Source organism: Tursiops truncatus, chromosome 10 (genome assembly GCF_011762595.2).
Source record: "Tursiops truncatus isolate mTurTru1 chromosome 10, mTurTru1.mat.Y, whole genome shotgun sequence".
Lineage (NCBI taxonomy): Eukaryota > Metazoa > Chordata > Mammalia > Artiodactyla > Delphinidae > Tursiops > Tursiops truncatus.
Window position 1 is genome coordinate 5894138 of NC_047043.1, and position 14434 is coordinate 5908571.

General features: G+C 41.6%; 1 pseudogene; it reads right to left on the reverse strand.

Moving 5' to 3' along the window:
* Positions 1 to 13311: 13311 nt before the first annotated feature.
* LOC109551510 (chromatin modification-related protein MEAF6 pseudogene) lies at positions 13312 to 13864 on the reverse strand (annotated as a pseudogene).
* Positions 13865 to 14434: the final 570 nt, after the last annotated feature.

Genomic DNA, 14434 nt, shown 5'->3' on the forward strand with positions numbered 1-14434 from the left:
TCCTAGGTAGGATGACTTGTTCTCAAAGTCAGGAGAATTTCTTTGTAACAAATAGGTATTTCTGAGCAGAGATGGTAACAGGTCACCTTGGATCAAATTGCCTAATATCTGTAAATGCGTTTGTTACTGCATTCAACCCTCATGAGCTGAAAAATAGGTAGCTTAACTTAGGAGCAGTTTTGCCTAAACAACTCATTTATATAATTCCCACGTTCATGTAAATTCCCTCATGTTATCTCACACTTAGCAGAACTTGATACAGGAGGGAAATTGCTATTCTTGCCGTATAGCTATCATGGATCATAAGAGCAAAACCAAATCCACTTCATCTGCCTTGCAGGAAATCTCTTCTGGTCCCTACAGTTTCAACAAACCTACAGGTTGAAAATGGACACAGCTGTTGCCTTCTCAAGTATAAAAATTGGTTTATTTTTCTTCTGACACGAAAGGCTTTACCTTTCTCAAAGTGCATGGGTTACTTGAGTGACAAAGGCCCTTCCTTCTGTTCTCTGGACGGGGACATGAACATTCTAAAGCTCTTACTTTCCATAATTCCTCCCCCACCTCCCAATGCTGCCCAAAGTTGACTTTTTCATGGAAAGTTTAGCGTATTATGAAAACAGTTGAACTTCAGAGCTGATGCTACTAGCGTGAGTGGAATCGGTTTGGATGGTATCTAATCCTATGTCTGAGACGCATCCCCCCGCTTGCCTCCAACATGTTTACAAAGACGCCTTTCATGGGTGTGCAGTAATGTGTTTCATTTTCCAGTCTACATGGTTCCTAGTGACTGAGCCTGTTGTGAGAAGGGTTATGCAGTCTGAGAGCTCGACTAATGATACTGCCTTTTTTTTTCCTACATAAAATACACACACCACTAGAATGATTTCCATACTGAAAAAAATGCATAACCAAAATGTAGCCAATAGTATCATTGTCCCTGTGCACATTTCCATGTCTATACTATTTTCAGAAGCAAGAGAGATTGTGGGGAGGGCTAGAAGACAGAGTTAGAAGCGGAGTGGGGGGTTGGAGGCCAGGACCCTTCTTTTCACCACTCTTTTGCCTGAGGTCGGGGGTAGCGGGTCCTCAGAACCATCAAACTCTCTTTGTTTTTTAAGGTGATTTTTAAATTATTTTATTTTATTTTTATTGAAGTATAGTTGTTTTACAATATCGTGTGAGTTTCAGGTGCACAGCATAGCGATTCAATTATATGTATGTGTATGTGTGTGTGTGTATAATTATATATTTTCCTCTTCAGATTCTTTTTCCTTATAGGTTATTACAGAATACTGAGTATAGTTCCCCGTGCTATACAGTAGGTCCTTGTTGGTTATCTATTTCCATCAAGTTCTCTTGGGAGAAGCCTGAGAAAGTTGGGCCTGATGACCTGTTCCTTTAGGCCTGGCGGAGGCTGCAGTTCCCTAAGGATGGGTTCTGGCAATCCCAAAATGAATTCCCAGGAAGCCCAGGAAGTGCTCAGGGTTAAAATAGGGCTCCACGGATGATTTTGTGAAATACCACACGGTTGTGTAAGTCAGTGCATCTCCAGTCTGTGCACGTGGAGACCAGGGAGTCCTGATAAGACGCAGGTGCTGACTCAGCGGGCCTACTTGGGGCCCGCAGCTCTGCATCTCTAACTAGCGCCCGAGTGATGCAATTTTACGGATCCAACAGCCATATTTTGAGTGACAATGCTTATGAGATTCTTTCTGCCTCTTAGTCTGTTAAAGGTGCTAAGAAATCCTCCACGAATTCGCTGAGTTTTATTTGTCTGACCGTCATTTACAAAACTATGTAGCTTCACAACAGCGATGAGAGCTTTTGGAATAGAGGTTAGGAAGCATTCCATGAAGAGCCTCATGGTATTTGGCTGCATCATCAATCAAGAATTCTGTTTATTGTGTGTGAGCGTGTGTGCGCTGGGGTGTGTAAGTGTGCCATGCAAGTCCGGGGGCAGATGGCCATTTGCACAGATATCCACAAGATCGTTTCCCGTCCTGTATGGGAGCCTCTCAGAACCTTGTGGGCTCCATGTCAAGAAGTGGAGTCTCTCTCCTCGCCTCTAACTGAACCTGTGCCTGGTGACAGTCTCCCCGAGCAGAGCAGGCAGGAGTGTGATTGGTGAGGTCCTCAAAGGAGATTCAATTCCCACCTGCTCTCTCTCTGAGCCTTCAGTCGCCAGGTGAGAAGAGGAAGGTGAGAGAGGGAGGGGGGAGGGGAGGGAGGGAAAGGGAGGGGAGGGGGAAGGGGAAGGAGGGGAGGAGAGATGCCCGAGGAGCCCCAGCTGTTCCAGCATGCGGGGGTTTGAATCTCCCCAGCCCAAGCACTAAACTTGAGTCAAAAGCTTTCAAGATGACCTCAGTCAGACCTCAGCTCCAGCCACAGGTGGGCTGCAACTGTATGAAAGACCTCCAGTGAGAAGGGCCTCGCTGAGCCCAGTTGGCCCCCAGATTTATAAGCCAAATAAGTGATGGTTATTGTTTCAAGCCACTGCTGTGGAGTGATTTTATGCAGCAATAGATGTCTGAAGGAGTCCAGATAATAAAGATCAGATTGAGCACTTGCTTTTTTATATTCACTTAGGGCCAAAGAAAGACTGGGTACAATCTTTGTTTGAGCTGAGATAAAAAACGAGTTACTCTTAGAATTTTCGTGTGGATGGAGTTCTCATCCACAGCATGGGTGCCGTCTCCCCTCATCCCCTTCCAAGGATGAGGGTGTATTCCATGATGCCAGAGGACACATCAGATAAACAAGCAGACACCCATTAAAATGAATGAACGTCGACATTTTTCACGCTTATTTGTTATTAACGACAGGGAATGGGAAGGTGCAATTCGAATAGTTTGTTATTGTTATACATTTGTGGCAATATATTATAGTTTACTCCTTGGCTTGGAAGTTGATTACAAGTTTTATGAGACTGAGTGCCTGTTATTGGCAATCTTGATGTTTTCTTTTCCCCTGTAACATGTCACAGACAATTGATTTATATGTAGGCAATGATTTTCTTTTATATTATACCATTTCAATAAAAAAATTAAAGAAGAAAGTGTGTAGTGGGGAGCAGAAGGAGGATAATGAAGGTTATATCGGTCAATATGGAAGGATTTTGAAGTATATTAATAATATGTATTCTCTCTGGAATCCATTCTCGGGACACTTTATATTCTTTGCGAGAGACAAAACAAGTCATCAGGGACTTTTTATAAACACAGGTGGTGCTTATTAACTAGGAAATAAAAATTTTACACTTCTGATGATTAGCCTAGACAAGTTTTCATGAGCTCCTGCACTTTGGGAACATGGTGTTTATTTTCTTTCCTAGTTTTCCTCTCAATTCTGATGACTTTCCTTCTCTGTGAACAGCTGGAGTTAGTGGTGTTGTGATACCTAAAATATCTCGGACAGATTTTTGAGGGACGGTATTAGCAATCTATTTGACAACGATCGTCATAGTAAAACACGACACTCGGCAAATTTTAACAGACATGGCCGTGAACCTCAATGCAAATAAAGGCTTCACGTGTGAAGAGAGAATTAGGATTTACATCGACAAATAATTGGCTAAAAAAGGGAAAATCCAAGTTGCCTCTTCTCTCACTGCCACACACCGCTTGTGTGATTTTTTTCTTAAAATGGGAAGACACATTTCAAAAATGTGTTTATGGTTCTGAAATGTAAAGTTTCCTAAAGATTATTATGTAATAACTTCATTTAAAGAAAAACCTTACATATTACAACTGAGAATACATATTTAAATGTGTAGTGAGTGTTTGTATTAACATCTAAAAGCATAGGAATACACATTTAAAAAATTAAGACCCAGCAACCCACTTGGGAAAAAGATTCCTAAACAAAAATGGAAGCACATTTGTATTTATACACGGTACCAGCTGCCACTGATGCTCTTCCCCAGGCCTCAGCCCTTGTCGAGGTTCACTCGCAATGGAGATGCACAGTAACCGTGAATAGTGGTAGTTTCCTACCTTGAGTTACTGTGGCTTTGTGTTTTTCTGTTTGAAAGATTTCTCCAGTGTGCTTAGCTCACAGGCATGGCAGCCTGAGGATTTAATGCCCCTAGGAGTGTCTATGGATACATACCCCAGCTTCCCCTTTCCTTAATGGGACATTTCTAAGGCATGTTATAAATATTTTCTCAGAGATGGAGCCCTACTCTCTAGTAGCTTTAAACCACTAATTAATTAATTATTTTTTTTTTTTTTATTCCTGCCCCATATTACTATCCTTACTTTCTCATGTATGCTTCCCAGAATCACATCTCAGATAACTTTCTATACCGAGTACTTGTTGAGAGTCTGCTTTCAGGAAAACCCAAAGCAGAACACACATTATCTTAATATAAAGCAGACGAGTATGTCTCAAAACTTACAGGATGTGACTAATATACCCCGGTTAAAATTTGTAGCATTATAAATTTTCATCATTAAAAAAGAAAGAAGAAATATAAGAATTAAGTAATTCATTAAAAAACTAAGAAAATATCTAACAACCATATCTAAGAAAAGTAGAGATAAGAAAGTTATACAGATAAATACACTTGCAAAATAAATTTACTAGAAAGCACATACAAAATAAAATTAGTTATAAGTCTAAGAATTTGTTTTTTGGAAAAAATGAAAAATGGGCAAATGTCTGGAATTTCTGGTAAACAATAACAACAATAAAACAAAAATGAGAAAAGAAAAAAGTAATAGAAGAAAGTGATTATTACATCAGATATTGAGGAAATATAATAATTTAAAGAAGAAGCCACACTTGTTTATGGTAATAATTTGAAAACCTTGGCCAGATAATTTTAAGGAAAATATGAGTGATCATAATTAACTCAAGAAATAGATAGCTGAATATTATCATGAAAGAAATTAACAATTTTTTAAAGAATTTAAAAATGCTCTAGGCCTGGATTATTTTGACATAACTTTTTTCAGACTTTCAAATCATAGCTCATTTCTATGCTACACAAGCCATTTTTAAGCATAGCTGGGGAGCTTTTCAATTCCTTTTATAAAAATACTGTAAATTTGATGCCAAAACTTAAAAAAGATAAATCAAAAAGGAGTAAAACCACTGAACAGTTTTGCTTCTGAATATGCTTCAAATAATGAAAAATATCTACAATCAAAAGGCAATAGTTTACAAGGCAGTAAAGAGCTAGAGGCATTGCCATTAAATTAAGAACAAAACATGGATGTATGCTATTGCCACTATCAATTTACGTTGTCCTGAAAGTTCCAGCTATTAAAAATAAGGCAAAAAGAAAAAAGTATACAAGAGGTAATATGCTTGTTACTGAGAAAAAAACCCCTGCTGTTTGTAGATGGCATGGTTGTCTTTCTAGAAATTGCAGGAGAGCGACTGAAAAACTCCTAACACTAAAAATGTTAGTGAATTGATTAATTAGATTAATGGCTCTTGTAACAAAGAGACCCCAAATATAATAGATTAAATAAGATAGAACGCCTCTTACAACAGTCCAGGGATCATTGGTCAAGAATAGCAGACCTGGGACTTCCCTGGAAGTCCAGTGGTCAGGACTCTGCACTTCCACTGCAGGGGGCACGGGTTCGATCCCTGGTCGGGAACTAAGATACTGCAAGCCGTGTGGTGTGACCAAAAAAAAAAAGGCAAACCTGCTTGGCTCCTGTGATTAAGAGACCCAGTGTCCTTCTATCCTGCACCCATTAGTCCTTGAGAACAGGCACTGGTAAGCATCCTCCGTAATGGGCCGAGAGGTAAATGTTTTAGGTTTTGAGGGCACGTGAGGTCTCTGTCATGTTTTTCTCCTTCCTTCCCTCTCTTCTTCTCCTCCTCCTTTCTCTCTTTCTTTTTACAACCATTAAAAAATTTAAAACCGGGCTTCCCTGGTGGCGCAGTGGTTGAGAGTCCGCCTGCCGATGCAGGGGACACGGGTTCGTGCCCCGGTCCAGGAAGATCCCACATGCTGCGGAGCGGCTGGGCCCGTGAGCCATGGCCGCTGAGCCTGCGCGTCCGGAGCCTGTGCTCCGCAACGGGAGAGGCCGTAGCAGTGAGAGGCCCGTGTACCGCAAAAACGAAAACAAAAACAACAACAACAAAAAATTTAAAACCATTCTTAACTCATGGACTATACGAAAATCAGGCCACAAGTCAGGTTTGGTTCACAGGCCAGTTTGTTCACTCCTGCGTTATAATATTGTTTACTTCTTCCTGGTTAAAGATGGCTCATCGAGTCTGTGTTCCAGGAGAAAAACGCAAAGCTTTTTCTGGAGATGATCTGGAAGTTGCACATATCACTTCCATTCACATCCCATGGGCCAAACATGGTCACCAGCCTACGCACAGCTGCCAGGGAGGTTGGCAAATCCGGGTAGCCATGTGACCGAGAAAAAGCAAAGAATATACTTGGATGGGACAACTATAAATTTGACTTCCTGGTTAACATAAGAACTAAAAAAACCCAGTACATTCCTGAATATAAGTAACTACCCATTAGAAAATATACTGAAAAGTGGACCAAAATATCTCTAATAAATACCTTGAAATTTTTGAACCCGAAATGTTTAGGATCTACTTAAAGAGAATTAAAATTTATATATTGAAGAAAGTCACCTTTGACCAATTAGAGGAAAAACACACAAAATTGCTAGTTGGAGAGACCGGGTATTTAAAATATGTATGTCAATTTTCTCAAATTAATTGGTAGGTTTAATGCAATACTCATAAAAATTCCAACAAGATTAACTCTGCCTGTTTGATAAGGTGATTCTGAAATGTATGATGATTCAGAAAAATAAATGGGAGAGAATTCTCAGAAAAAAATTTTGAAAATAAGTGAGATGAGAGGAACTTGATCTACCAGATACTTAATTGTCAGTCAAAGGGGGTTTCAGAAGAGAGACTGTAGTTGGAACTGTGCCAGCCCACTGCCCCTTCTAAGTAATATTTTTAGGTCACAGAATCTTGGGAAACAGAAGATCCTAATTCAACCACTTTCTCTGTGACCTTAAGCAAGTGATTTAACCAATCTGAGCATTGATTTTATCATAAAACGAAGCCAAGAATACATATTTTATAGGAGTTTATTAAGGATTAGCATTTGTTCTGTGCTACTTCTCTACCATCCTACAAACTCTTGGAGTAAAAGACTTCATCTAACTAAAATTATGCTAAATGCAATATTCCTGGTATAGGCACGCCACCTAGGGCTGGTGCTGGTGCTGGGGAGAACTGGTAAATTGGCACGACCTTCTCCTGACTGGCTACAGAGTTGCACACAGCAGTTTACTTATGAAACAATTGTCAGTTTGGGGAAAGAAAGCTGTTCTGAATTTTAGTTCTCTCTATTTCTAGCTGCATGATATTGGGGACTAGACTTAGTTTCTCTGTGCCTTTATCTCCTCATCAGTCATAATTCAGATAATAATGGTGATGCTAAAATAACAGCAAGAAGTAACTTATTGGTCATTCGCTCTGTCCCAGGCACAAGGTGCTTATGATACATTAAATCACTGAATTGTTCACACACATCTTAAGAGGCAGGTACCACCACCACCATCATCATGGTTATTATTTGCATTTTGCAGATGAAGAAACAGAGATAAAAAGATTTCTATGACTTGTCAAAAGTCACATGGCGGGCTTCCCTGGTGGCGCAGTGGTTGAGAGTCCGCCTGCTGATGCAGGGGACACGGGTTCGTGCCCCGGTCCGGGAAGATCCCACATGCCGCGGAGCGGCTGGGCCCGTGAGCCATGGCCGCTGAGCCTGCGTGTCCGGACCCTGTGCTCCGCAACGGGAGAGGCCACAACAGTGAGAGGCCCGCGTACCGCAAAAAAAAAAAAAAAAAAAGTCACATGGCTATTTAACGTGGCCTCGGGCAGCTCTTCGCCATCAGGGTACCACTCTTTGTGTACGGTGTGGCACTCAATGAACAACTGTGGCATCTGGGTTTGAAGAGATGAATGGGAATATGGGAGCTCACATTACAGAGGCAGTAAATGGATGTTGGACACTGTGATCTAGCTGGTCTGTCTTGTTGTACAACTTTTATTTAAACAAAGGCTCAATGTATCCTTGAGGTCAGGGACTATATCTTGTTTGCAAAGTACTAAGGACAGTGCTTGGCATATGGCAAACGTGCAATAAATGAGGCTATGAGTGTGGTGGGTTCACCATTGTCACTAAAGGGTCTAGCAGGTGCCTGACTCTTTATCAGTCTCTCAGTGAATATTTATTGATTGAACACATGCTTTACTAAGGTCTCTGATCTTCAGATGTCTTTGATATTCCTGGGTTCTCCTAGAGTTAAAATTTTAAGACAGTGAAAGATACTCCACAGTGAAAAGGCTTGTAGCCATAAATCGGTGTCTGTCTGTTTTACAATCTTTCCTATTTAAATTTGGTTTAGAACTCATGAGTTTGTAAGGGAACGGTAACAGCCTGAAATAAAGACAGTGAAACCCCAGCTCACTTTGAATCAACAAACATTGCTTGAATGTTAAGGAGTAGTAACTGATTATTTTGCAGAATACTATAATTGTGAATTATTTTGATTCAGGTGTTTTATTACAGATATGCGTTGTTACCAGTTTCACACAATTCAGTGAAATTGTACATTTCAGAAAAAATGATAGATTTCAAAGCAAATATATACTTTTCTTGTAGTTTCCCGTATGACCATTTTCAATTGTGAATCAAATGTTTGAGTTATGACAATGAAGACAGCAATGAGGTTTTTAAGAGTTTCATGGGTTCACCAAAGTTCACTTGTTTTAATCTTTTCTGAAAAATTTGGCTAGAAACTGCTTTATGATTATAAAGGTTACCAAGTAGAAATGTCCTGGAAAAATATTGTTTTACTGGGGTAGACAAAACGATTTGCTGGGCAAAAATAAATCCACTGGAGGCAACAGATGTTTAAAAATGGTGTTTTATTGCAGAGTTTTGTTTGCTAGTATAGATGGTGCCCCTACTGGGACTGGTTTCCAGTACTTTGCTGTGCCATTTTAGATTCTCTTATCTGTAGCCGTATATGGTTTAGTCATGGGGAAATGGGGTGTCTATGTCTGAAAGAAGTCACCGTACTTTATCAACTCTTGGAGAGATGCATCCTTAAAGATGAGCAGAGTACTAGCGGAGAGAGAGCCGCGGCTGGGAAAATAATTCCTGCACTTTCTATATGAGCGTTCAATATCATCCCCAAATCGCCATTTGAGATCTCGACTTATTGAACCTAATGGAGACGGGAATGGTGAGGTTGATGGTGACGATAAGGTGCAGCTTCTCCGAGGTCACAGGCTAGGTTAATTCCCTTCCAAAGGGATGGAGGCGAGAAGGAGAGGTAGAAGGGTGAGGGCAGCCCTTCAGCTCCTCACTTGCCAGCTAACCGGGAACACTTTCTAATGACTGTCCCTGACTCCATCAAGGGCATTTCTTCCATTTAATGAGCACATGGGAAGCAGGCATGGCTCAAGTGCAAGGGTTCAGTTTGCAGTCAGCCACAAATCACATTTCATTTATCAGGCCTCACAGATGACAGGATATCATCGAATCCCTGGAGAACCATATTCATTAAAAAGAAATCTTAAGTAATTACAACCATTAATTGACTTGAAACAGTTTCTGGTGGATAAGGTTTACATAATTCATTTGCCAGACAAAACAAGCCTCATCGCGTCCGGAAAAAGCTAGTTCCAAGCTTCCCTCTATCTGACACTGTGTGGTCCTGGAAAGGGGGTTTATCAACTACAGCCTTCCCTCCCCCACTTTTGGGGAGACAGGAAACAGTAATTTGTACAGTGAGAAATGGGAACCTGAAAGAATTTGACAGACTCACTTTGGGGTCCATATGATGGTTCTGTAGCACTTTTTCACTCACCTTGTTCCTAAAACTGATGAATGAACATAAAAATGGGTTGAATTAATCAAGAACTCTCTGAATTTACGGATTTAGGAGGCAGACATGGATCCAAGACAGGGCTTTTCCAAAAAAGCTGAGCAACCGTTTAGGACAAGGTCAAGATTCAGTCCAAGACCTCCACTGTCACCAAAGTAACTTGCACGAACAACTGCTCTTGTCAGATCAATATTTTGTCAACATTCTCAGAGATGAGTCATAAACTCTTTAGCTCTAAGTTTTTAAAATGTGGAAATACATTTGGAGAAAGAGATCGTGGAGAAGCGATAGCAAACACTTTCTTTTGTTCGCTGTGACATATAATTTTCTAACCACCTGGCAACACTGGCAACGTGATACAACCATGGTATCAGGCTTCTGCTGTATCAGCACCTAGTTTTGGAGAAATGATTCAGAGCTCAGATAACAAGAAAGTATCTTCTAATACAGTCTAAGGTCATTGTTGGGCTATTAGGAGGATGGATGCTGGTAATTCTCAGGAAAATAAGAAAAAAAGCACAAGGCTATAGAGCTTTTGAGATGGCTACACTTTATTGCATGGCCCCAGGGAGAGTTAGTAAGGCTTGTAGGACTCACGGGGGTGGGGGGTGGGGGTGGGGGGTTGGGGGGGTGGGGGGTGGGGTGGGGGGGCACTTCACACCCAAGAGTGAGAGTCTCTGAAGTTTGGTTCTCCCCAGTCAAGCCATAGACTGGCCACCTCAGTATCCCCGGAGAAGCTTATTGAGGCGAATCTCCTCTGGGGTGGGGCGAGATCTTCCCTGTGGCTGGGAGCTGTGGAATTTCTCAGCAGGGGGAGGAAAGAGGAGTCTTCTGACCTGTTCTCAAGGGGACCATCTCTCCCAGGGGCTTAGAGTTACTGGGGCTTCAGATCCAGCCTCCTGATGGATGGTGTTGGTTTGCCTCCTATTGTTACATGGGCCTCCTGATCATCGCAGGGGAGGACTGAGCCAGCTGACCTGCCTTCTCTTACTAGGTTGGGGTAGAGAAATGCTGGGCCTGGACTGCCTTTCCCTGCTGGTGGAGGGACATGAGACACCCTGCCTTTATGCTGTCCCCCCAGTCGTGGGACCCCAAACCAGGTGGCTTTTATCTCAGCCCCTTTCAGAGTTCTCCTCTGCTTGCCTCTTGTGTTATTTCTGGATTTACAGTTATACTTCGCCAGGAGCAGCAAGGAGAAATGGGTCTATGCTATGGACAGACTTTAAGAAAATAATTTTCATGCTACGTACTGCCTGGGACTCTGAATCTGGAAGTAATAAGGCAAAGACACAGAGGCTGAGTCCTAATTACCTTGGGAGTGGTTAGACATGGAGCATGATAAGAGAGGTTATATGATGCCTCTAGACACGGGGTCCTGGGGAAAGTTGGGTTCCGTACACAGGAGTGTGACTGGAAAGGGCTAACTTTGCGTGTTTCAATTTTGAATTTTGGTCCAAATTACCCCTGTTATAAGCTTTATAAGCTTTTTATGAAGCATGACAAATTTCATGAGAGGAAGGCGACTTCAAGCCTTCCAGTTTTTAAGGGAGTTTTTGTTTGTTTGTTTGATGTGGACCATTTTTAAAGTCTTTATTGAATTTGTTACAATATTGCTTCTGTTCTATGTTTTGGTTCTTTGGCCAGGAGGCATGTGGGATCTTAGCTCCCCGACCAGAGATCAAACCCGCACCCCTTGCAATGGAAAGTGAAGTCTTAACCACTGGACCACCAGGGAAGAGCCTGTGAAGGAGTCTGACTTATTCAATATCCTATAAGAACTTTGCAATGACAGTAATTTAGCAAATAAATATCATGGTTTGGAATAAAGTGTCAATCATGAGAGGCTAAAAAAAATTTTTTTCCCATGGAAAAATCTCATAGATATATATATTTTAAAGTTGATTTGAGAACAAGAGAAAGCTTTTGCATATCTGACAAGGTAGATGTGTTTTGATGAGAGACGCCATCCATATTTCAGCTCTACCGATATTGCCACAAATGGAACATATTTTTTCTAACAAAGATGCGGACATAAGTAAAGGACTGTGACTAAATAGAGTCACAGGAAAGGTGAGGCCCCACAGCTTATCCCTTAGACTGATTCATGACACAGGATTTAAATCGAACAATCCAGTCTCCTAATGCAGTGGTTCTCAACTTGGTTTCTTATCAGAATGCCAGGGACTCTTCGAAAGAATATCCCCAATACTAGGCTGTACCCGAGTCAGAGTCTTGGGGAGTGGGACCCAGGCATTGGTAGTTTTTTAAGCATCCAGGTGATTCCAATGTGCAGCCAAGGTAGATGGCCACTGCTCCAGAGGCAGGTAACTACCATCAACAGGTCCCTCAGCCCATTCACCCTGAGAGGAAGGGGCATCTGCTGGGCATCGTGGCCTCTCGGTGATCCTGTCATTCACTCTGCTCAAGGACTCCAGGCCTTATCAGCTTTGGGTACAATTTAGAGCCTTTCCATTTGCCTTAGTGATTTTTAGAGCAATATTTAATCAGGCAAATACCATCAAAGAGAGAAAAGATGGAAAAAGAAATTTCCATAAGGCGTGATATGAATAAGTAAGTGAAAAACCAATCTCAAGTTTAAAAGTGAAGGATGGGAAGTCAAAGCCTGTGAAATTTTATTTATACAAAAGAATAAAAAGACCTATTTCAGAAGGATTGATTTAAACATATGTTTTTCAGCTTTTCCTGTTCCTTGAACATGAAACTGCTTCTAACTCAAAAAGATTTAAGATAGGTAATTATTAAATAAACACTCTTTACCTTCCCTCTGCAAAAAACCAAAAAGCCAAGTCCCCATTTTATTTATGGTAAACCAAATTATTTTCAGTTAAGAATAGTGGCAACCGCATGAAACAGCTTATCAGATACGTCAGCAGGAAGGTATGAGCTCTACAACGGCATTGCAAAAAGTCCCCAAAGAAAAAACAATAACAGAAAAATGACAAAACACAAACAAAATAAGAAAACGCCAGATATTTACAGCCTCCGTCTGAAATGTGACGTCTTCCACGTTCAGCATAAAACAAACCTAGAGAACATTTCTCAGTGCGCATCGCAGATGAAGCTGGTGCTAGCCAGTTGGAGGGCGGAGACACTCATTCCAAGAAGGGAGAAATGCACAGTTAGCAACTTGCTGGGATTATAACAATGTCTTGGGTTTTTCTGCAATTCTGTTACTGAAAATGACACAGAGTAAATGCTCTGATATGGTCGTACAGAAACGACTTGTTTGTCACCACATTTCAGAACAAAGTACTCAGAGCCACAGGCACCGGGTCTGGGAAAGCAGAGGTGGATGGCCACGCAGCCAGGTGAGGGGTGTTTACCTTTGTGAGGTCGGCGGACGGAAGCAGGGCTCTAGAGCCTGGACGCTTCTGCACTAATGAGTCTTCTAATAATCAGCTCGTGGTTTTCTGTTTAACTTCAGATCCATCCTGTGCCGGGTTTTATTCTTTCTTTTTTTATGGCTGCTATGAGGACTCCCTGAGGAAGTAGAAGCAGCAGCCTTCTGAGGTTTCACTCCCTGCACAGATCCATCAGCTCCTCAGGATGCTCCTGGCTGGGCTCGTTTTCCTGATTGTGGAAGTCTGGAGAAGTATCACTTTCCGTCCCACTTCCTGGCTCCCTCTTTTCAATGAGCTGGTCCTGAACTCCTGCCAATGCACTTGCTGCAGCTGCTGAAGTAACTGAGGGTTTACTGAAGAGCCGCTCCTTCTATCGTTTTTTGCTATTGGAGTATTTTGGTTCGTCAGGTACTGATCCCAGCCACGAATAGTGTTGCCATACATCTGAGTGCCTTCCAGGTAGCTTCCTTCAAAAGCACAGATCTGGCTCTCCAAGTTGGCCAGTGTTTGCGCCTGTTCCTGCTTCCGCTTCCCAAGCCCCGCCTGCACGTGCCGGCTGTCCGGGATCTGCGGCAGCGCCGCCTTGTTGTGCATCGCCATGTTGTACTCTCGTGGATAGATTTTTAAAAATAATTTCAAGCCAAAGGTTTTTTTTGCTTTTTTTTAAAGTCCCAACGTTATTTTAGACAATTTTCTGTGCCATTTAAATAAGATGGATTAATAAATTCATGTTTGCCTAATATTTCTATTTGAAATCATACATCAAAAATACCACAGGGTTCCAAATTCTATGATCTGGAGACGAAACAAAAAATACTGTTTTTGAAAGAGGAAAGGCCCTCTGAGCACACAGCAGGGAGGCCGTCTGCCAGCTGAGAGGAGAGTCCTTACCAGATACCACATCTGCAGGACCCTTGATCTTGAACTTCATTGCTCTCAGAACTGTCAGAAATAAATATCTTTTGTTTGAAAAAAAAATTCCGTTTTAGGTTCTGATTCAAGCAAAGTTCCCACGCTCATTTAGCACCTTTTCCCCTTGTCATCCTTGAATGAACAATTGATTATTTGAGATGGAGGCAGTTTTCAGAGTTCAAAGTCAGAAGTTTTTCAGAAGGTCTAGGACAGAGGTACAACTGGGGCTGGCTGATTGACAGAATTGCCTAGAGAACT